The sequence below is a fragment of the Taudactylus pleione genome, unplaced genomic scaffold (assembly GCF_031769625.1).
Source record: "Taudactylus pleione unplaced genomic scaffold, aTauple2 ptg000026l, whole genome shotgun sequence".
In the NCBI taxonomy this organism is placed as follows: Eukaryota; Metazoa; Chordata; class Amphibia; order Anura; family Myobatrachidae; genus Taudactylus; species Taudactylus pleione.
The window spans coordinates 5,256,838-5,281,765 of NW_028284428.1; the positions used below are offsets into that span (position 1 = coordinate 5,256,838).

A 24,928-nucleotide genomic window follows, 5' to 3' on the forward strand; every position below is an offset into this window, starting at 1 on the left:
CATAAATCAAGGGCCAGCTGGCTCGTCTGTAGAAGGGTGGTGTAACCCCAAAGTGCTCCAAAAAAATAAAAAACAATTTTTTTTCTGTGTTTGTGACTTGTGTGCGCTGTAGCCGCATGTGCATCAACACATTAGCAGCGCCAAGCATGCACCTGTGTCATAAGTCAAGGGCCAGTTTGGAAATCTGTTCCGGACTGAAGGATGTGCCTACAATTTCTGACATGTCTACTGTCACTGCATATGATACTGTCACCATTGACAGAATGGTGGAGGATTACATCGGTGACAGCATCCAAGTAGGCATGTCCGTACCTGTACTGGCAGGAAAAAGAGGCAAGTTGGAGGCCCCTGTACAAACTGGCTCTATTTTACCTGAGTTGCCCCCCTCCAGTGTGTACTCCGAAAGAGTGTTTAGTGCAGCCGGGAACCTTGTCAGCGAAAGGCGTAGGAGGTTGCTTCCACAAAATGTGGAGAAGATGATGTTCATAAAAATTAATTATCAACTCTTCCAGGGAAATGAGACTCCAGAACGTACAGAGGGACCTGTGGTGGTGGATTCCAGCGGGGATGAATTAATACTCTGTGAGGATGAAGATGTACACAACACTGAAGAGGGTGAGGAATTGGTGGATGAGGAGTATGAGGACGACATCTTGACTCTGTAGAGCCAGTTTGTGCAGGGACAGATTAATTGCCAGCTTGTTTTGTGGGGGCCCAAACGAACCAATCATTTCAGCCACAGTCGTGTTGCAGACCCTGGCGCTGAAATGATTGGTTTGTTAAAGTGTGCATGTCCTGTTTATACAACATAAGGGTGGGTGGTAGGGCACAAGGACAATTCCATCGTGCACCTCTTTTTTTCTTTGCATTATGTACTGTTTGGGGCCTAGTTTTTCAAACTGCCTTCTTGTCTGCCACTGCAGTGTCACTCCTAGATGGGCCACGTGTTTGTGCCGCCCACTCGTGTCGCTTAGCATAGTCATCCAGCTACCTTGGTGCAACCTTTTGGACATAAAAACACTATTGTGAGGTGTGAGGTGTTCAGAATAGACTGGAAATTAGTGGAAATTAATGTTATTGAGGTTAATAATAGCATAGGAGCAGAAAAACCCACAAATTCCGTGATTTTAGCTGTTTTTATGCTTTTTTAAAAAAAAATACAGATCAAAAACACAAAACCCAAAACACAAAAGGGTGGTTATGGCAAAACCAATCCAAATCCAAAACACGAAGAAAGATCCAGATTCAAAACCAAAACACAAAAAGTGGACAGTGCACACCCCTACTTATAATGCATAATTGTGTTGGTAATTATTACAACACAAGTTTTGTTCTATTCGGCTAATTTCCTCCATCTTGCACTCATACTCATCCATCACATTCCATCAGTGGCTAAGGCTGGTTTTAGGGTAGAACAGAGAAGGTATATGTTCTGCGCCCCCAGATTCATAGAATCAATATTTTTCATTGATTCAATGGGTTGTATTGCACAGTACATTCTGATGGTATTATAAATTTAAAGTCAACAAGGATTTCTACCACACTCTAAACCAAACTTTGCTATACAGGTCAGGAATCAAAGTTGTACACTAATGTGCAAAAATATGCTAATGCGCAGAGGCCGAGACTTGTACTGAGAGGCCCATCTGAGCTATTGCAGCTGTCTGCAACTGTGTCCACATACACAGCATTGAACACAGATCATGCAAACATTGACTCCTTGAGTGAGTCTATGGTTAGAGTGGCCGCCATAACTGAAACCCCCCCAAAATGGTGGAGATATGCCTGCCTTTTTATCTGACACTTCCTGTCTCCTCCCTCAAATGCTTCCCTCCTGTCAATCACACTGCAAATAAAGACTCTCAGTGTGCGTCTGTCTCTGTACCTGACACATGCATAGTAGCTACAAATTGCTCCATTTGCGAAAACATCAGCATTGCGTCCAACTCTGAATCAGGCCGATATAGAGTACAGTTGTTCCCTGGCCTATGCTTATTATACATAGTCTGGGATCGGTATGTAATACCACCGGACCTATGCGGTTCAAATTCTGACGCCGGAAGACCGACAGCAGTGAAGATCCCGACAGCTCCAAAGGTAAGTATTTACTAACCCTATTCTCTCCCCTACCCCAAACCCTCCTATAGGGGTGTCTAACCCTAACCTTCCTCACTAGTGCCTAACCCTTAACCCCCTCTAAATGCCTAAACATAAAACCACCTTCCACGCAGCCTAAGTCTCCCGGGGTGGGTGCCTAACCCTAACCTCCCCTTCCCCTAGCCTAAACCTAACCTTCCTGGGGGGTGCCTAACCCAGAGCCCTAAAACCTAACCCTCCCCCCACGTGGCTGTCCGCACCAGGCTTACCTTAGTTCGGAATGCCGAGCGTTGGGCTCCCTGCGTAGGTCTAATGACAGGTGTCGGGATTTTGACGCCTGTCATTAGTACCTTGCCGGGATTTGACAGTCGGGAAGCCAGCGGTCAGCATTTCGACCACGGCTTCCTGACTGCATCCCCATAGTCTTGTGCTTTACTTTTAATGCAATGCTTCACATTAAGGAGAATTTGTAAAATATAATTATAAAGTACACATCTCCTCCCATGTTATACAGTAGCCTAAAGAACTTGATCAGCAATAAAAGTGCACCAACTACTGTATGCTACCTATCTAGCAGTGTTCATTCTAGCACCCTACACCTATCACAATCCGTGCAATTCTTCTTTCCAGCCTGGGGTGTCGCTCATTGCTCTGGTGCTTCTAGCACACTCAGCTGATGCAACAAACTGCTCAGATACAAATCAAAGTGTGCTAGAAGCACTAGAGCAGAAAGTGACACTCCAGGCAGGAAAGAGGAACTGCACAGGTTGTGACAGGTGCAGGGTGCTAGAATGAACACTATTATCTAGTGTTACATCATTGGGGTACATAGGGCCTGATTCATAGTTCCATGCTATGCTGGTATTTATGCAGTTGAGTGATGATCAGTAAACTGTGCGTATGTCAAGGTACATTAACGTAGTTGCTTACTCCAACTATTTACTCACAGTGTGACTAACAGTCAGAGAGCATTTGTGGAAGGTAACAGGAAGTGGTGGCAAAGAACGCTGGTGTGATGCATCCTGCGTCTGCAATCCCATATGCAAGAACAATGTCTATGGCGTCTCAATTCCCACAGCCATTCTGTGCAACAAAGGGTTACAGAGAAGAATTATAATTGAATGATCTGTGACGGATGCTGCATCTTTGTTCACAGATGTTCTGAATCAGGCCCAATGACTGACCATACTTACGGATACAACATGATTCCAGATTATGGTGAATGGACAAGCAATTTACAGTAGTACTGTAACTCTGGATTAGTTGAGAACAAAGACACTGTGTAGAGCTGGAAAAACCCAATATGACAGCTACAAAGAATATGCTTAGATTATAATGGTGCAGTGACTAAATGCTGCATTTCTTCAGCTACAAAAAGATTGTTTAGCCCTTTAAGACATTACCCTAAGGACTCATTCAGACAAGTGTTTTGACAGATTTTGCTCACTCCGTGCACCAAATGTAACATGATGAGAACAAAGTGCTCTGAAGATACTGCAGGTAGTTATTGATCCCTCTGGCTGCATTGCCTGTTCAGAAAGACAGCAGTGCAAATTGAGGTCAAAGCAACACTATGGGAAATTGGGCATACACAATTTTTTCACTCTAATATCATGGCTTTTACTGCCGCTTGTGTAAAAAAAGTGGCAATCAGGATCAGTGATGACATGTGCCATCGGTTTTAACTGAGCAGCTTGTTCAGGTCACATTCCGTATGGTAAGTTGCATTAGCTAATTCTGACAAGACACTCATCTGAATAAACCCTTAAGGTAAACCATGAACAATGGATTTTTATTCAATATCACTTGCTAATTACTCAGCTAGGGCTCTGCAGGATGACATTTTGGCATGTGTGAAATTTACTAAAATAATATCAAGACAAGATATAAAAGAGAATATCCAAAGCCTACAATTCACGGCCAAGCATCTAATTGGTGAGAAGCTCAAGACATGTTTTCATCAACCAATGGCCATATTCAACTGTTGCGGGAAAATTTTAGTTTACCGCTGCTTGAGTTAACACACATATCAGGTGGTGATTTCATTTAGCGCTGCTATGCACGCACCCACTTACCATCCAAGTGTAAAAAGTGGTTGCTCTGTAATATCCTATGATGTTAGCAGCATAAAGGGAAACAATAACATAGGCAAACGCAGGGGGTTTTTCCATCTGCCTGGAAACCCCCTCCCCAGAACACACCATGACCATAATAGAAATAGTAATATAATACAATGTTACTAGTGCTGCATGTTCTTCTCAGTATCATAAATGAAATGATTAGCACCACTTGTGGATCTTTTAAAATGTGTCAGCTAGTAATAAATATACCTGTGCACCAACTAGGACATGTAGAAAACATGCACTGTTAGGGGTGCACTGCTATAGACCATCAATAGTTATTAATACTGTACAATAATACACTATCCAGTACATAAGGGGACCAATATGTACATATATATGTCCAGGGCAGTGCTAAGTTCTTCTGCTGCTCCCCCAGACTCTGGACTTGCTCCAATGCTCTGGAATGGTGCCTTCATCCGAAGAAAAACATTCTGCTCAGTCAGGATGGACCTACTGGCGCATCTAATGGCTTACTGTGATCAGTGGTCCTGTATATGCTGGAATTATGCAACACAATATACTTTGTATGACGCATATTAAAGCTGGATAAGTACTAATTCTGCCCTCTTCATGAACTGGCCACACACGCTCTAAAATCAAGCATTTGGAAACCCCCCTCTAGAAATCTTACTTTTGCCACTGAATAACAATATAGAACTATAGTAGTGGTCAAAGCAAAATAATTGGAGCTCTTAAAATGTGTCAAATGTTTTTTTTACATGTTTTAAGAACATTGAATAAAAGATATTAGTGTTTTTCAGCAAAAAAAATGTTTTAGATTCATTTGGGATGCATAGAAATGCATGTAAATTGTTTTTGTTAAAAAAAAAAAAATCACATGCAACTCCCACCTGAAACACCTGTCCTATCAATATAACACCCCTACAGTAGTATATACTTGTCCCACATCATTTAACCCATTATTATGCATTTTGCAGAATATCGCCCTAAAAATCACATCATCATTTACCAAATTAAGCTAATAAAAAAATTCTGTGCCTAATTAACATTAGGATGGATGGGTTGTCCCAGCTGTTCTGCACCAAATCCTGACATTTTTACCGTAAAACATCAATAATGGTCAGTGCAAAGCAGTCAGCCAACATGTGCTTATTACTGTATTTGCACAAATATAATAGAAACAGTTGCCATAAATGACTATATCATCTAGAGACAAAATATTTTGCCTGCAAATAGAGTATTTTGATTGCATCTAGGGAAAAGCATGTTCTCCTTCCCATAAAGATGAATGAATAAAATATGCCTGGTATTCATGGTGGAATCAAAAGCACACCCACTGTGTATATTGATTTTGCCTTTGGATTCCCAGGTAGCTCATATCATTTTTCACAGATGAATAATGTCACAAAATACAGCCAATACTTGCAAAGCTAAATAAAGATTCTATTTCTGCCAGTATAAGCATCAGCTTTAGCAGCAGGGAATTTTAAGACTTCTAGTTTAAACTTTTAACACCATAAAGCATAGGTAGCTATAATTAGTTTGTTATTGTTCCCTTAATATTTCAGTCATTGTAGAACAATGCATTTTCAATTGAAACTCTTTAACCCTGAGATGCATTGAACTGTTAGTACTATACTTCTAAAGTAATGCATTGTTTTAATTTATTCCCTATAAAATCATTGTGTGCGGTGAGGTTTTGGAAGTAGAAAATGCTAATTTATTAATACTTGAGAGTTGGCATTGCAAAAGACATAATACATATACCCATCAATGTATCAATGGTTTGTGGGGGTTGGGTACGGATAGCCGGCGCTCGGGATCCCAACGGTCAGAATCCTGACGCTGGCCGGTAAGTACTCTAACCCAACATCTACCCTTCCTCATCGCACCCTTAACCTAACCTCTCCAAGTGCAAAAACCTAACCCGCCCCCCCCTCCTGTGCCTAAACCTACCCCCCCCCCCTTACCAAACCGTAACCACCCCCCCAGTCCCTAAACCTAACCCGTTACATATCCGGATGCCGGCGCCGGGATTATGACTGGTGTTGGTATTCTGTTGCTGGCATTCTGAGCGACGATATTCCGACAGCTGGCATTTCAACTACCTCCCTTTGTGAGACAGCCCTTATTTTCTATTGATACAGAAGATTTGAGTAAACCAGTTTGGTGTATGAATAAAGAATATTGACAGATACTCATCATCGATGCTGGGGAGGACGATATGATGAGTAGAAACACCTGTTGTCATTCTGTCTTATCATAATAACAATAATAATAATAATAATAATAATAATAATAATAATAATAATAATATTAATAACAATATGAATATTGCATTATTTTAAAATGAAATAATTTATTTTTAGAGTTTCCTTTTCTAAATATTTATTTATTTCAACAGGGAATCCTATAGAAACACATTTGTAAACATTCTATTATTTAAGCCAAAGCAAACACATATTGTGCTTACCGCAACCCAAGATTGCATTATTTCAGGTCACATTTGTTAATTACAATAATCCATCTGCTTTCAGCAGACAACATAATTATAAATTTAGCAGTTTGTTGTTCAACTATTCCATTTACCTAAATGGAAATGTTTTCTGCATTGTATAAATTGTATTTGAAAGATTAGCAGCTGTACAGATAGTTACATGGTAAATAATAGTGAGCTGCAGAAGGATTTTAAAGTACTGAATTCACTTCAAAAACACAATGTGCTTTGCTGATTGTTTTAAAAGCATAACTCAGTGCCAAACCATCACTGGCAGCATATAATGTGTTTATGAAATGAAAAATGTGACTCTCTGAGATACTGAGTATTTTATCTGAATACACCCAAAGCATAAGACAGACCGGGGGAAACAACACTGAAACTACAGTATATAAGAGAGAACCTGGGACACTTATGTTTCACACTAACTAAATAAACTTCTACGGACCGGATTTGTATTAAAGGAAGTGTTTTGGGCAATGATTTCCGGTTCCATCTGCCCCCATATCACAAGCAGTGCTTCAGAGGTGTTTACCCCTTTCCCTGGGATTACTGTTAACTAGGGGTGAGCGGGTTCGGATTTCTGAAATCCGAACCCCCCCGAGCCCCCCCGATCCGAGTCCGATCCGAGTCAGGCTCGACTTTTCCCGCCTGACTCGGATCTGAAATCGAGGCAAAACGTCATCATCCCGCCTTCCGAGTCTCGCGGGTTTTGGATCCTATATAAGGTACCCGCGTCGGCGCCATTTTCTCACTCGGCTGTGGACAGTGAAGAGGGAGGGTGGGAGTTAGGGCTGTGTAGTGTAGTGTAGTGTAGTGTAGTGCTGCTGTTGTCCACTACTTCAAAGTCCATAGGGGCTGGCTGTGTTGTGCTGTGCTGCTGTTGTTAATAGGGGCTGTGTCCACTACTTCAAAGTCCATAGGGGCTGGCTGGACTGTGTTGTGCAGTCACTTCTCCATAGGGGCTGTGTCCACTCCAAAATCCTGTGCAGTGTCCCAGTCCTAAAGGAGTGCTGTAGTGTTGTCCAGGGGGTGCTCTGTCCATCAGGGGTGCTCCCCCCAAGTGCTAAAAAACTAATATATTTTCTGTGTTTGTGAATTGTGTGCGCAGTAGCCGCACGTGCATCAACAAAGTAGTGCCAAGCGTGCGCCTGTGTCATAAGTAAAGGGCCGGCTGGCTTGACCGTTAAGGGTGCTGTAACCCCAGAAAGTACACTCCAGTCCAAACCAAAAAAAAAATTATTTTCTGTGTTTGTGAATTGTGTGCGCAGTAGCCGCACGTGCATCAACAAAGTAGTGCCAAGCGTGCGCCTGTGTCATAAGTAAAGGGCCGGCTGGCTTGACCGTTAAAGGGTGCTGTAACCCCCAAAGTACACTCCAGTCCAAACCAAAAAAAAATTTATTTTCTGTGTTTGTGAATTGTGTGCGCAGTAGCCGCACGTGCATCAACAAAGTAGTGCCAAGCGTGCGCCTGTGTCATAAGTAAAGGGCCGGCTGGCTTGACCGTTAAAGGGTGCTGTAACCCCCGAAAGTACACTCCAGTCCAAACCAAAAAAAAAATTATTTTCTGTGTTTGTGAATTGTGTGCGCAGTAGCCGCACGTGCATCAACAAAGTAGTGCCAAGCGTGCGCCTGTGTCATAAGTAAAGGGCCGGCTGGCTTGACCGTTAAAGGGTGCTGTAACCCCCAAAGTACACTCCAGTCCAAACCAAAAAAATATATATTTTCTGTGTTTGTGAATTGTGTGCACAGTAGCCGCACGTGCATCAACAAAGTAGTGCCAAGCGTGCGCCTGTGTCATAAGTAAAGGGCCGGCTGGCTTGACCGTTAAAGGGTGCTGTAACCCCCAAAGTACACTCCAGTCCAAACCAAAAAAATATATATTTTCTGTGTTTGTGAATTGTGTGCGCAGTAGCCGCACGTGCATCAACAAAGTAGTGCCAAGCGTGCTCCTGTGTCATAAGTAAAGGGCCGGCTGGCTTGACCGTTAAAGGGTGCTGTAACCCCCAAAGTACACTCCAGTCCAAACCAAAAAAAAAAATATTTTCTGTGTTTGTGAATTGTGTGCGCAGTAGCCGCACGTGCATCAACAAAGTAGTGCCAAGCGTGCGCCTGTGTCATAAGTAAAGGGCCGGCTGGCTTGACCGTTAAAGGGTGCTGTAACCCCCAAAGTACACTCCAGTCCAAACCAAAAAAATATATATTTTCTGTGTTTGTGAATTGTGAGCGCAGTAGCTGCACGTGCATCAACAAAGGAGCAGCACCAAGCGTGCGCCTGTGTCCCATAAGTAAAGAGCCGGCTGGCTCATTTCTTAAAGGCTGGTGTAACCCACAAAGTGCACTACTCTCCAGCAAAAATAAAAAAATATTTTCTGTGTTTAGCCGCACGTATATATCAAATTGATATAACATAAATGGAGGACCAAACTTTCTCCGATAAAAATAAAATAGAGAAAGATCAAGAACCACTTCCTCCTAGTGCTGAAGCTGCTGCCACTAGTCATGACATAGACGATAACATGCCATCAACGTCGTCTGCCAAGGCCGATGCCCAATGTCATAATAGAGGGCACATACAATCCCAAATGACAATGTTCAGGAAAATGACCTTGAAAAAAACATTTAAATCATCTGAAGAGAAACGTAAACTTGCCAATATGCCATTTACGACACAGAGTGGCAAGGAACGGCTAAGGTCGATCCCTAGTATGTTCATGACTAGTGGTTCAGCTTCACATGACGATGGAAGCCCTCCTCCCACTAAAAAAATCAAAAGAGTTAAGCTGGCAAAAGCACAGCGAAGAACTGTGCGTTATAAGAAGATATCACAAATCCCCAAGGAGAGTCCAAGTGTGGTGGTGGTTGCAATGCCTGACCTTCCCAGCACTGGACGGGAAGAGGTGGCTCTTTCCACCATTTGCACGCCCCCTGCAAGTGCTGAAAGGAGCACCCACAGTCCACTTGCTGATATGCAAATTGAAGATGTCACTGTTGAAGTACAACAGGATGAGGATACTGGTGTAGCTGGCGCTGAGGAGGAAGTTGGCGAGGAGGATTCTGATGGTGATGTGGTTTGTTTAAATCAGGCTCCGGGGGAGACAGTTGTTGTCCGTGGGATGAAAAAGCCCATCACGGTCATGCCTGGGCAGAAGACCAAACATTCCACCTCTTTGGTCTGGCAATATTTCTATCCAAATCCGGACAACAACTGTCTTGCCATATGTACCTTATGTAAAGGTGGAATAAGTAGGGGTAGGGACGTTAACCACCTAGGAACATCCTCCCTTATACTGCACCTGCAGCGCGTTCATTCATAATAAGTTACTGTCAAGTTCAGAAACTTTGGCTAAGACCGTAAGCAGTCCAGGGACACCTAAATCCCGTTGTCCTGTTGTATCCAAGCACCTGCAAACCACACCGTCAACTCCCTCCTCGTCAATTTCCTCCTTAGTCAGGATCGGAAGAAGTCCTGCAGGCCATGTCACTGGCATGACTGACTCTCCTATCTCGGATTCCTCCGGAGGATCCTGCATTGCTACGCCTCCTGCTGCCGCTGCTGCTGTTGCTGCTGCTGGGAGTCTTTCATCATCCCAGAGAGGAAGTAGGAACACCACTACTTTTACTAAACAATTGACCCTCCAACAGTCCTTAGCGAGGAGGATGAAGTACGACAGCAGTCATCCTGAAGCAAAACGTATAACTGAGGCCTTGACTGCTATGTTGGTGTTAGACGTGTGTCCGGTATCCGCCATTAGTGCAGTGGGATTTAGACAATTGATGGAGGTAGTGTGTCCCCGGTTCCAAATCCCGTCTAGATTCCACTTCACTAGGCAGGCGATACCGAGACTGTACAGAAACGTCAGAAAAAGTGTCCTCAGTGTCCTGAAAAATGCCGTTGTACCCAATGTCCACTTAACCACGGACATGTGGACAAGTGGAACAGGGCAGACTAAGGACTATATGACTGTGACAGCCCACTGGGTAGATGTATCACCTTACGCAGCAACAGCAGCAGCGTCACCAGTCGCAGCATCTCAGAAACGCCAGCTCGTTCCAAGGCAGGCTACGCTGTGTATCACCGGTTTCAGTAAGAGGCACACCGCCGACAACCTCTTAGAGAAACTGAGGGAAATCATCGCCCAGTGGCTTACCACACTTAGACTCTCCTGGGGATTTGTGATATCTGACAACGCCACCAATATTGTGCGGGCATTACATCTGGGCAAATTCCAGCACGTCCCATGTTTTGCTCACACAATAAACTTGGTGGTGCAGAATTTTCTGAAAAGCGACAGGGGCGTGCAGGAGACGCTTTGGGTGGCCCGAAAAATTTCTGTCCACTTTCGCCATTCAGCGACTGCGTGCCGTAGACTGTAGCGCCAGCAAACACTCTTGAACCTGCCCCGCCATCACCTGAAGCAAGAGGTTGTGACGCGGTGGAACTCAACCCTCTATATGCTTCAGAGGATGGAGGAGCAGCAAAAGGCCATTCAAGCCTATACATCCACCTATGACATAGGCAAAGGAGGGGGTATGCACCTGACTCAAGCGCAGTGGAGAATGATTTCCGTGTTGTGCAAGGTTCTCCAGCCCTTCGAACTTGCCACACGTGAAGTCAGTTCAGACACTGCCAGCTTGAGTCAGGTCATTCCCCTCCCCTCATCAGGCTTTTGCAGAAGCAGCTGGAGAAAGTGAAGGAGGAGCTAAGACGGAGCGATTCCGCTCGGCATGTGGGACTTGTGGATGAAGCCCTTCATTCGCTTTGCCAGGATTCCAGGGTGGTCAATCTGTTGAAATCAGACCACTACATTTTGGTCACCGTGCTCGATCCTAGGTTTAAAGCCTATGTGGTGTCTCTCTTTCTGGCCGACACAAGCCTGCAGAGGTGCAAAGACCTGCTGGTGAACACACTGTCAGCTGAAGCGGAACGTGACACGTCAACAGCTCCTTCTTCATTTTCTCCCGCAACTGGGGCTGCCAGGAAAAAACTTAGGTATCCTAAGCAACCCGCTGGCGGTGATGCAGGGCAGGCAGGACCAAGTTTGGACATCTGGTCCGGACTGAAGGACCTGGCAACAATTTCTGACATGTCTACTGTCACTGCATATGATACTGTCACCATTGACAGAATGGTGGAGGATTACATCGGTGACAGCATCCAAGTAGGCATGTCAGACAGTCCATACCTGTATTGGCAGGAAAAAGAGGCAATTTGGAGGCCCCTGTACAAACTGGCTCTATTTTACCTGAGTTGCCCCCCCTCCAGTGTGTACTCCGAAAGAGTGTTTAGTGCAGCCGGGAACCTTGTCAGCGAAAGGCATAGGAGGTTGCTTCCACAGAATGTGGAGAAGATGATGTTCATCAAAATTAATTATCAGCTCTTCCAGGGAGACCAGCCTCCAGAACGTACAGAGGGACCTGTGGTGGTGGATTCAAGTGGGGACGAGTTAATACTTTGTGAGGATGAGGATGTACACACTGAAGAGGGTGAGGAATCGGTGGATGAGGAGGATGAGGATGACATCTTGCCTCCGTAGAGCCAGTTTGTGCAGGGACAGATTAATTGCCAGCTTGTTTTGTGGGGGCCCAAACGAACCAATCATTTCAGCCACAGTCGTGTGGCAGACCCTGGCGCTGAAATGATTGGTTTGTTAAAGTGTGCATGTCCTGTTTATACAACATAAGGGTGGGTGGGAGGGCCCAAGGACAATTCCATCTTGCACCTCTTTTTTTTCTTTGCATTATGTACAGTTTGGGGCCTAGTTTTTCAAACTGCCATCCTGTCTGCCACTGCAGTATCACGCCTAGATGGGTCACGTGTTTGTGCCGCCCACTCGTGTCGCTTAGCATAGTCATCCAGCTACCTCGGTGCAACCTTTTGGACATAAAAACACTATTGTGAGGTGTGAGGTGTTCAGAATAGACTGGAAATTAGTGGAAATTAAGGTTATTGAGGTTAATAATAGCATAGGAGCAGAAAAACCTACAAATTCTGTGATTTTAGCTGTTTTTATGCTTTTTTTCAAAAAAATACAGATCCAAAACACAAAACCCAGAACCCAAAACACGGAAGGGTGGTTTTGGCAAAACCAATCCAGATCCAAAACACGAAGAAAGATCCAGATCCAAAACCAAAACACAAAACACGAAAAGTGGCCGGTGCACACCCCTACTGTTAACCATTTGCAGCCCAAGATCAGATACAGTAGCACTTGAAACACTGGAGAACAACAACCATATATACTGTATGCATCCTGTGCTACAGATGGCTAGAGATGGGATGTGTATAATGAATTGAAGGCAGGTTGAGTGATTTTATACAGGTAGCATAAATTCAAGATAAAGAAGTTTCTCTGAGCTGTGGACACCACTTCCGGGTGTACGCAGCTGCATAGAAGCTATCAGCCATCGGATGGGCATTGATAAGTTGCATCCAATGGCTGGGAAACCCAGAATACGCAATTTGATTGAAGAAGTACTTCCATCGGGCACATCGATGGTTGCAAATCATCAACTTCTGATGTCCATCCTTACCGACGATTCCCAGGATTATCTCCCCAGATCCACCTACTCTGCCGGGGCTCCAGTAGACTACCTTAAAAATTGTGAGTCTCCTGCACCATCGACAAGAGTAGGTATTATATTAATATAACTTTATGTATAGAGGTTGGTACATAATATAGGTATAAAAAAGTGAGATCTGGTATTATAGTTTCATTGCTATCAATGTATTTCAGTATATGGTCCCAGGAACTCCTCAGTGATTTATAATGTTATAAAAATTAAAGAACGGGGTTAATCTGCCCAAAATCAAGTGTTCTGCAACATGGCAGGCGTGCAGCACACCTATGTTTATGTTAAGTCAAAGTTGGCAACATCCCTGGGTGTGCAATACCTTTTATCTTCTGATGGGGGAAGGGGGTTTGTAAAACAAGATGTACCTTCCTGAAAGCAGGCCTAGTTAAGCAACTACAAATAAAAAATGTATTAAGTTTTGTGGGATTCAATTATTTTATTCTTTTTTTTGGAGGGGGGGATTATTTGAGTCACAGAGGAATTTTTTTCACAAATTTACTTAAATTTAACAAGCACTCAAAATGAGCAATCTTGATTTAAGACAGATGAGGCTAAACTGAGTCGGACTGGCTCACCAGGATCCATTGCAGATCTTTATGTGCTGGGTCAATGTTTGGAGGCACCTGGCTCTCTCTCTGCATTCGCACATACCATTATCATCACTGCATGATAGTGACATTAGTGATGCTGACTGTATGTGTGGGAGCAGCTGCAGAGAGCTGTGGTTCCGCTATGTCCTGGAATACACAGACTGACAGTGGATTCCCGGTGAGCCAGTCTGACTCTGGATGACATTACTTCCTCACAGCCCTAAGTTCAATTTATGAACAAAATATTATCTTTGAAGAGTTTGTATGTTCTACCTGTGTGTGGACCTCCTCTGGGTGCTCCAGTTTCCTCCCACCCTCTAAAAGTAGACTGGTAGGCTAATTTGCTTCTGGAAAAAAAAATTAACTGCGGTGTGTATGTATGTCCATGTGATAGGGCTTATTAGATTGTAAGCTCCACTAGAACAGGTACTGATGTGAATGACTGAAATATTCTCTCAAAATCGCTGCGTAATACAAGTGCACTATATAAAGAACTGTTAATAAATTGAATACAAATATTAGTTGGTCAGACAGTGATTTAATTTTTTTAACTTATTAGCATATATATTTCTTCCAGATGCACCTGCAAAGCTTCCGGAGTGTATTTATATGCATGTTCCAAAATCTGCAATAAAAGAAGTGCTTGTTTTGTGTGAATTGCACAATTAGTCACATATGCAGAAATAAAATGCATGACGCACAAATATTTTGCAGTCAGTAATTTACTTTATCTGAGTCTATGTTACATAATTGCCTCCAGGACTCTGTCCTTGCACCCAATATAACCAGAAAAAATAGGTAGAAATATTGGGACATTTTTAGAAAATACACATTGGGCCAACTTTGTGGTGAGTTTATAAAGTATGCCCAATGCAAAACCACAAGAACAGGCTGTCAAAGTACTACATAAAATCTATCATGTGCAATCATTACAACAGTACTAAACATTTACTGTACGTTAGAGTCTGTAAGATTAATGCATTATAGATTAGTCCCAAGGACTAGGAATTTGCCCTTCTTACACCTGGGGGAGTGTGATTTACTATTATTATCTTTCACTTGGTGGAAATTACTTTTAAGACTTCTTCCAATTTGAAGATCTGGTTTGAAATAATGGTTGCTCCATACTGTGAGTATTTTTGATCCTATGTGATTATAACACACTTGCCTTCTATCCCAGGAGGTGCAGGAGGCTCCTGAGTTTTCGGGGAATCCCCAGCATCCACGAATGAGTATCCGGAACTCCTGCATCATGCCTACTCCCTAGTGAAGGAGATAATACAGGAATCGCTAATCCATAGGGATGGGGCAGGTATGAATTGATGTGCCAGTCTGGCCCCGCCCCCTATAGTGGCCAGCTGCGTCTCTTTACCGGGCTTCTACCAGAGAGGAGACTTTAAAAGTAGGCAAGTATGGATTATAAATTATTATTTATCAGGTAAACAAACAAAAGGTAAATATATATTTGGGAAATGATGTACAAACACCAAACATTGCTGTAAAAACAGTATTACTGGATTACCAGGAGCTGTAGTAGGTTCTTATCTTAAATGTTAGAGATTGCCATACCATGCAATGGTCACTAGCAATACATACTGTAGAAATATTATTTCATAGGTAAACTTCCAGTGCATCATTATCGTAGCTACAATAGAATCACTGACCTGGTCCATAGAACATGTCTACATTTATTATCTGTATTGAAATAAACTGTCTGTAATAAGATAAATTTACAAATTTCATAAATACCGAACTACACTTAGGGTTGCTATAATATCCCTTTAATCAGGAACACCCATGAATGTGATGTAGTCAAAATTTAGGGAGTCCAAATTTGGACAATCAGAATGTCGACACTAAAATGTCAACATGGTCAGAATGGTGACAACCAAAAGGTTGACAGGGTCGTAAGGTTGACAATTAAAATGTAGACAGAGTGAAAATATTGACATTGAATAAATAAATGGCAATTATTATGCAAAGAACCTCTTTGATGCTATTTAGCAGTTACATTATTAGGTTCTGTAGGGTCAGTAGGTAGCACTTCACATTGTGCTTAGAGTGTGCAATCTAGAGCCCCTCCCCCTATGTATTTACTCTGTGTATGTATGTACACTGGAAAGACGAGAATCCTTCCACCTTGATTAGCATCCCTCCCACCTCTTCCTGGGTGTTTTTAATTAGCAAGGAGTCCTTGCACTCCAGACTGCACATCTAATGAGGCACACTGAGGGTAAGACCTATTATATATATGCTGTGTCAGTTTTGGGACTGGTAATGGGGTGCAGGGCTCTCTGGGCTGGTGTGGCTGGACTCCTCTGTGGCATCATAATGTACACTTTTTCACTTCTTCAGTTTGTTTTTTTATATATGTAGCACTTTATACACTTTTTATTATAACCTCCTATTTATGTAGGACTTAACACATAGATTTTCTTTATTATTCTTTAACCCTCACTTTAAATCTCACACTAGTGTGATGCCATGGGGCGGTTCTGCTGGGTTGGCCTGGGGGGTCCCGTGCCCTATATTTGTTCCATAGGAGTGTTAGGTACATGCCTGATAGAGGTCACCTGGATGCGGTGGGTATTGCCATTATTATGCAAAGAACCTCTTTCATGCTATTTAGCAGTTATATTATTAGGTTCAGCACGGTTAGAGTGTGCACTTGCATTTGTCTCTTTATGCTTGCAGCACTACAAGTCTCAGCAGGTAGCACCTCACATTATGCTTAGGGTGTGCAATCTAGGGCCCCTCCCCCTATGTATTGAATAAATAAATGTTGACAGTCAACAAAGTCAAAATGTAGACAGACAAAATGTAGACACGGTTAAAATGTCTTACATCAGAAATGTAGACACAGTTGAATTGTCAACAGTCATAGGATTAGTAACGTAGCCGCACCTGACAGCCAATGGATTAGACTCTGCTAAATGTTGGCATCTTAGATGCCTCTGAGAAACAGTGGTTTAGATGCTGCAGCATAGGAGCAGCCAAATATGTAAAGTTAAGAAATAAATGCGTGGTTCAGGTGCTGGTTATTGGAATATAGAATGAACCCCACACCGTTTGTTTCCTTCTATTTTCAATTCCAGCCCAGGCTGAAAGGTCTGGGGTTGATTACTGATTTTGGGGGGATCCCCATGAATTTTTTCTTAACTTTAACTGTTAGGTGTGGCTGTGTCATATTATTATGACTGTCAACATTTTTAAATGTGTCTACACTTTGGTTGTTGACCTTATGATTTGTCTATAGTTTAAATGTCGACATTTTGACTGTGTCTAAATTTGAACTGTCGACATGTTGACCCTGTTGACAATTCAACCTGTCTATACAGTCTACTAATTGTCTATATTATGTCCTTGTGTACATTATATCCATGTCAAAATTGTGACTGTCTACATTTTGACCGTAGACATAAAGGGGTCTATTTACAAAAACCTTGGATGGAAATAAAGTGAACGGAGATAAAGTCCCAACCAATCAGCTCCTAACTGCAATGTCACATTTGAAAAATTACAGTTAGGAGATGATTGGTTGGGACTTCACCTCTGTTCACTTTATCTCCATCCAAGGCTTAGCAAATAGACCCCATAGTCCATGTTGACATTTGCTTCTAAATAATGTATCTGTTGACAACCTATATTTAGATTGCCTAAATTTTGACTGTCTAAGCAATATACGGCACACCCATGAATAACACAGGTTCTCTGGCTGATTAAACCCAGATGACATGAAGACTTGAAATCAGCCAGGCAGCCACAGTCTTTATTATTTGTTTACCTACCAAAGTACAAATGGAATGGGCAAAATTAATTCCTTCAATAGCAATGGATGAGTCCTTGTTTCATCACTTTTAGCAGGTGAAAGAGATGGTCTTTTGAGTGGAGGAGCTGATGGTTTGATTTTGATCCAGGCGCAAATGCCATCGCAGCTGTGATCTCTTATGGATCGCAATTGCAAAAGTATACTAATGACTCACACTGTCCACTGAAAGCATCTCATATCTGCCACTTACACACAAAATTGCAATTACAGAACACAGTTCAGGCAGCCATCAGCCTCCTGAGTGAGTCAAAGCTGTCGCAGATATAGCGGTTCTCCAAAAATGCAGAGGGCTCTCCCTCTGCAAGCAGGAATGCAGTGGATAATTTATGGACCCCCAGAAAACAGTGTTTAAATGGTATTGACACACCTGCATTTTTCGAACCACCCTTTGGTACCTCCCCCTGAAGCGGACTCCTCTGCGTGAGCGTAATCGCAATTCAATCGATCTGCGTGTGCAGTGCGGCTTACGCGTATACGCAATGGCTAACAATCACACAATCTGCATAAATATCACCATTTACATCCAAATTGGAATCAGGTCCTGAAAATGCTTCCCTAAATATGCTTTCTTCACCTAGCCAACTCATTCTGCAAAAGGAAATCTTATTTTTCTACCTGTGTACAGCACTAAGTGCATTTGTGCAATTCTGAAAGGACATTTTAGGGCACATGACTCACCTAGCTCCTCATTCTTAACTGCAAACACTGGCACCCCGAATATTTTGTTATTTTGACTTGCATATCACTAAGGATTTCCATTAAATAAGCCACATTTGCTCTACACTAAAGATGTGCGGCGACCCCCGTGTTTTGGTTTTGGATCTGAATTAACTTTTGTGTTTTTGGTTTTGCAAAACCACCCTCACATGTTTTGGTTTTGGATCTGTATGTTTTTTCTTAAAAAATCATAAAAACTGATAAAATCACATAATTTGAGCCTGTTTTTGTTCCTACAGTATTATTAACCTCAATAACATTAATTTCCACTCGTTTCCAGTCAATTTTGACCACCTCCCAGCTCACAATATTGTTTTCATCCAGTTTAGGCCAAACAGTTGCACCAAACTAGCTGGCTGACTAAGCTAAGTGACAGCAGTAGGTGGCACAAACATGTGGCAGTTCAACTTCCAACATGGCACATCAGGAAACTAATGTTTTCATTAATCAAGAGACTTGAGGGAGATGGAGTATGTATATAGTTGAAGGCAGGGAAAGGAAGGGTTGATTTGTAGTAAATTTAATTAAAAAAAAAAATTATTCTGAAGCAATTTTATGAGGTAGGAGGGGAGAGCAAGGGTGAACAATATGTCCCATGTTTTGCACACAAAGCCAACTTGGCAGTTCAGAATATTTTTAAAAATGAAAGGGCATGCAGGAGATGCTGTCTGTGGCCATAAACATTTCTGGACATTTTTGGCATTCAGCAACCAAATCTGTGGCAGTTCAACTCCCAACATGGCTTATCAGGAAACAAATTATTTTATTAATCAAGAGGTCTGAGGGAGTTGAGGTATGTATGTAGTTCAAGGCAGGAAAAGTAAGGGTTGATTCATAGAAAATTTAATTTAAGTTTTGGATTCCGAAGCAAAATTATGAGGGAGGTGGTGAGGCATTTACAATAAATATTTTAATCATTCACATCAGATCTTGCCTCAGTTGAGCTCTTCTGTGGTTCCGCATTTTTTTTAAAATGAGATGGGTATGCAGGAGATGCTGTCTGTGGCCACAAATATTTTTGGACATTTGTGGCATTAAGCAGCAGACTTCAATGTCTGTGGCAGTTCAATTATCAACATGGCACATCTAGGAAAGAGAATGGCATTGCAGTCGCAGACAGGATGGATATTTAATAAACTATAACAATAATTTTTGTCATCTATACAAAAAGACAGTCAGAAATGCCTCAAACAGCATATAATGCAAAGAAAAGAGGTGCATGATGGAATTGGGCCCTCCCACCGACGGGAGTAATGCAGGTCTTGCACATGTCTATTTCGATTCTTGAACCGGGTGGATGAACTATTAATGTGGCCGCACACAAAATGGAAGCTCTGAACAGGAAGGGGGCAGAGAGATTTAAAGTCTAGTACTAAATATCTCTTATCATTGTGCTTCTGGGATTATGTATGGGAAGACTGGAAGGGGAGGAGGGAGAACATCTCCAGATACCATCACAAAATAGCTTCTCCATTTAGTCCTTAAGTTGCATCTGACCAAACATGGCTATTATGAACAAGGAAAGCCAAGCCCACCAAGTTGGTATCTACGAATCAAGGTTGTAAAATGACATAAGAGTATTTTGCAAGTATACATACAGTATTTGTGATTTGAGTTCAAATAAATACAGTATGAGCTTAAAAAAAGTAAGCTTCAGAGCAGCATTACAAATGCATGGCACAAATGCACAGTGCTTATATGGATACACCAGGGTAAAGGCCTTCAGCATCCAGTGGAGTACCTATAAATTTACTTACCCCTGCCAAAAAAGTTTGTGGCGCCCCCCCACCCCATCAAAAAACTGAAACAACAAAGGAGACATTTTTCTGTGCGTGCCTATGGTGTGTGCGAACCCAAAAAGGGTGAGTGGTTTTGTGACACAGTAATGCCCCTTACACATTATGCCACAAAGCAATGCCCCTTATACATAATGCCACACAGTAATACCCATTACACATTATACCACAGTAATGCCCCTTGCGACAGTAATGCCCCATACACATTACGTCACACATTAGTAATGCCCCTTATGCATTATGCCACAGAAATGTCCCTTACACATTAAGCCACAATAATGCCACGTACACATTATGCCATAGTAATGCTCCTTACACATTAAGCCACCTTAACACCCTTTACATATTGTGTCACAGTAATGCCGTTTACACATTTATGGCATAAATGTACCTACCTAATCGTGAATATACAGACACCAGCCAACATATTATGTTACAGTATTTCACATGAAGACTCACCCAAACCTCTATTGACCACCTTATTTTTCTCCTAAATTATTGCAGAATATAAGTTAAAAAAAAATGAAGCTACTTAATGACAAATGCTCTGTGCAGAACTGGCAGGCAGCAATTTATCAGCAGTTGTGCTATTTATCAAGCTCTGTTATGCTATGATGAGCGCTTGATATGAAAATGTGCAATTACTCGCTTAATAGCCCAGGTAAATGCTATATACTTTTCTGCATGTGTTTTGTAGAATTGGTATACACAGTATAAGCAACTGATTAAAAACAATGACTGCAACTGAATAATGTGCTTTATAAGTAAGTATGCTCTCATCAAAAGATCTTACAATGTGTGGTTGTCTAATTTATTGCCCAATGTATTGCTGGACAATATCTTATATATTCTAATACAGAACTGCATTAGAATTGCCAATTTCCTCAGCTTTGCTCCTTTCTTCTCTCTGTTATCGTCTAATTGTCTATGACTCCCCTCCTCTCATCTCCTCGATCTGCTCCCCCTTCTTTCACTCCCCACCAGGCCCGGCAACAGGAGGGGCCCAGGGGTACGACTGAACTGAGTCCCACGGTCCTAGGGGGCCCCGGAGAGTACAGCTACCTGCACTGCTTCTGCAGTGATCAGCAGGGTGCATGCATTTATGGGGTCCCTGCTGATCACTGCAGCAGCAAGTCCAGTGGAGGGGGGGGCAGGGTGCATCTGCCACCCGGCCAGCAGACATTAACTGCAGCCACATGCTGCATATGTATTATATTACTTATACTAGCAGGGCATTTACTACTGGCTGCTGCCGGGGCTTGGAGAAGCGGGATAGATGCATTCCACCACCTCTCCAGGACTTTAAGCCCTGCTTAGAGGCTGTATGGTGAACAAGCCCGGTGTGGTGAAACACGTGTCTAGTCAGTCACTCCCCACTGTAGGAGGGAGTAGCAGGGTGTCAGGCACAATCCTTCGGTCATTTTAACTCAGGTACTCTTCTTCGGGTGGGTCGTGACCTGGTCTGGTGGCACATTCAGATTTCTGCAATACTTTCAGCAACAGACACTGCCTAACACCACATATGGATCGGTGTCCCCCACCTCTCCCTTTATTTTTTATCGGAGTTATTCCTGATCCCACTCTCATCCATGTGTCCGCTCATAGAAGACCCTGGACAGCAGAGGGGACCAGGTACTTGTACTCCGTACTTACTATTTAAATTTCTATGGGGTTATGTGACACAACATGATATTATCTGCCTATAGTATTTTATAATATTTAAATATGTCATCTGGGATTGCTATCCTGATATAAATCAGTATCAGGTCATCTGGGATATTTACGCCTACAGGGTGGTCTTTGCTCTCCCCTTTTTTCAGAGTACTCTGCTAGCATTTCATGTGTATATTTATATATTTTTGGTTACATTGAGGTAGTATCCAACCCGGCATTAGGATTAAATAATTTGTTGCAAGCCGGGGATCATTTGCATATGTGTTTGTGTTTGGCCATACATGGTATATGAATTTGGGATGATACTCAGCAAACACGCTATTATCACACTCAATGTATAGATTTATCTCAAATGACCGAGCGGTTATTATTACATACAGTTCTAATTTATGAGTTATTTCCAATTATTATTTACAATTTTTATATGTCATACAAACTGTACCTGACCCTGCTATTATAATATATTATGTACCCATCAGGAGCTATATGAGCATATGAATTCAAACAAGCATAGTCACCACATACTTTATGCTAATTCTTATAATAGATCTATTTTTATAAATTCATGAGATTAATTGCGAAGGGAGCTAAAAATGCTATTAGATAGTTTATAAATGAGCACAACAAATTCCTATTCTTTTATTGGAGATATATTTAAAGCTAATTTTTAATTATACTAACAAATCATTTATGTACAAAAGAGTGCCCCACGAAGGAATCACTATACTGATGATTGGTTTTTCCAATTATTGTTACTTTTTGAGTTATGGATACACTGGGGTATGGAGGCATACACTGGGGTACGTACTGCAGCATCACAGTGCTTATATGGATACACTGGGGTATGAAGGCATACCCCAGTGTATCACAGAATCACAGTGCTTATACTAGTACACTGGGGTATGTCCTGCAGCGTCACAGTGCTTATACAAATACAATGGGGTACGGAAGCATACACTGGGGTACATCCTGCAGCATCACAGTGCTTATAAAGATACACTGGGGTACAGCCTGCAGAATCACAGTGCTTATAAAGATACACTGGGGTACAGCCGGCAGCATCACAGTGCTTATATGTAAACAATGGCGTACGAAAGCATACACTCGGGTACGGCCTGCAGCGTCACAGTGCTTATATGGATACTTTAGAGGGGTATGTCCCGCAGTGTCACAGTGCTTACACTGGGGTATAGCACACACACAAAAAAAGGAAAAAATTAGATTTTAACGTATTATTACTTTTCTTGACTTAATTTAACAGCCCCTGGAAGGACAGCACAACCCCTGGATGGACAGGACACCCTGGGATGGACAGCACACCCCGGGATGGAAAGCACATTGGATGAACAGCACATCCTTGGATGGACAGACAAGCAAACTGAATGAACAGCACACCCCTGGATGGAGAGCACAGCACACCCCGGGATGGACAACACACTGGATGGACAGCACACCCCTGTATAGAAAGCACAGCACACCCCTGGATGGACAGCATAACCCTAGATGGAAACCACACTTCTGGATGTACAGCACAGCACACACAGTCTGCCTTCCCTGCACGGAGACTCAGCAGCAAATTGTGCCAATCATCAAAAGGAGGGACTTATATGCAATCCAAAACCCGCGAGAAACCGACGCAGGATTGATGATGTTTTGACTCGTTTTGGATTCCAAGTCAGGTGGGAAAACCCAAGCCTGACTCGGTGCCTTCATGGATTCACTATGTTCCGCTCATCTCTACTCTAGACTAAAAAAAAATGCTATTATGTGTTAATAATGAGCCTTAATCTTTTTATATTTTTGGATGTTTTTAAATCAGGACAATAGGTCTAATTCAAATTTGGGATATAGAGTAAGATAGAGCAAGTAACTGTGTACCTGGCCAAACCATGTTGCAAAGTAAGGGGCTGAGGCATAGAGAGCTGGCCCCGGCAGGGGGCGTGACCTAATTGCGGGAAGGTGTGGCCACTCCCCATTTGAAAAAAAAAATTGCAGCACTGTGGGCACCCCAGCCTAGTGCAAACCTGGGGTGGGGTGGGGGGTTGGTGAGATCTATGTGATCGCTCCCCTCACAGGCAGAGAAGTCCACCACTGGAGCCCAGCACACTACAGCCCAGAACACAACAGCGTATGCTGGGCTGATGACAGGTAAGGGGGGGAGGTGTGTGACCTGGGCCCCTCCAAAAAGCCTGGGCATGGGTAATTAGCCCCCGCTCCCCCCTCTCTCGGCGCCCCTGGCAAGGATTGCAAATACATAAAACATTTTTGCATGTAGCCCACAAATGCTGGATAGCTCTATTTTTACAAAGCAATTTAGATTTCAGTTTGGACACACCCCTCCTAAATCTAAATCTCTTTGCACATTTTAAATCTGCCCCACCTGCAGTCCAATGTGATTTTACCAAAGTACACAGTTACTCGCTCTTTGTTACTCTATTCACAAATCTGAATCTGACACAGTAAACATTAAGGAACTAAGGCAGAGTTATTTGTAAGTAATTTGAGTGTATTACAATGAAGCGTGCACAGAAAATAAAATCAGTATACACGCCCAGATGCAGATCTCATGATGCAGCTTCATCTATGTGCGCGTATGGTTTACTACAAGTCATAATCAGTGCGGAATTGCACCTGCCATATGCTACTGTAGGTGCACAGATATGCCTCCAAGCAGGTGTATTTCTCTTATGTCCAGCTCTTCATAGCCCTCACTGAACTCTGCCTACTGTATGTGAGAACTTCCTGTTACCATCCAGCTCTGCTTAATCAGTCAGAAATGTAGATGTGATCAAAAAGCTACAACTAGCATTCACACTTATATACGCCCATTTCCAAAGAATGCCCAATGCGAAAACATGCAAAATGCACTCTGCAAAAGAGCAAACAGTACGTTTAACTTTGAGTCAGCCGCTAAATATACAGAGCAAGTTTAGGATAAATAGCTTGATGTGACACATGGTGGAGGATAAGAAATACAGAGGCCTACATTCAGTTCTCCCACTCATAAACAATGTATTGTATACTGCATGTTAGTGTTGCAGAAGGCAACTGTGTTGAACTGTGCATGC

The 24,928-nt window shown here is 42.6% G+C and overlaps 1 protein-coding gene across 3 annotated transcripts in view; it reads right to left on the bottom strand.

Moving 5' to 3' along the window:
• The window catches only part of PTCHD1 (patched domain containing 1), a 289,736-nt gene that overhangs the window by 140,398 nt on the left and 124,410 nt on the right, over positions 1–24,928 (bottom strand). The window lies entirely within an intron of this gene.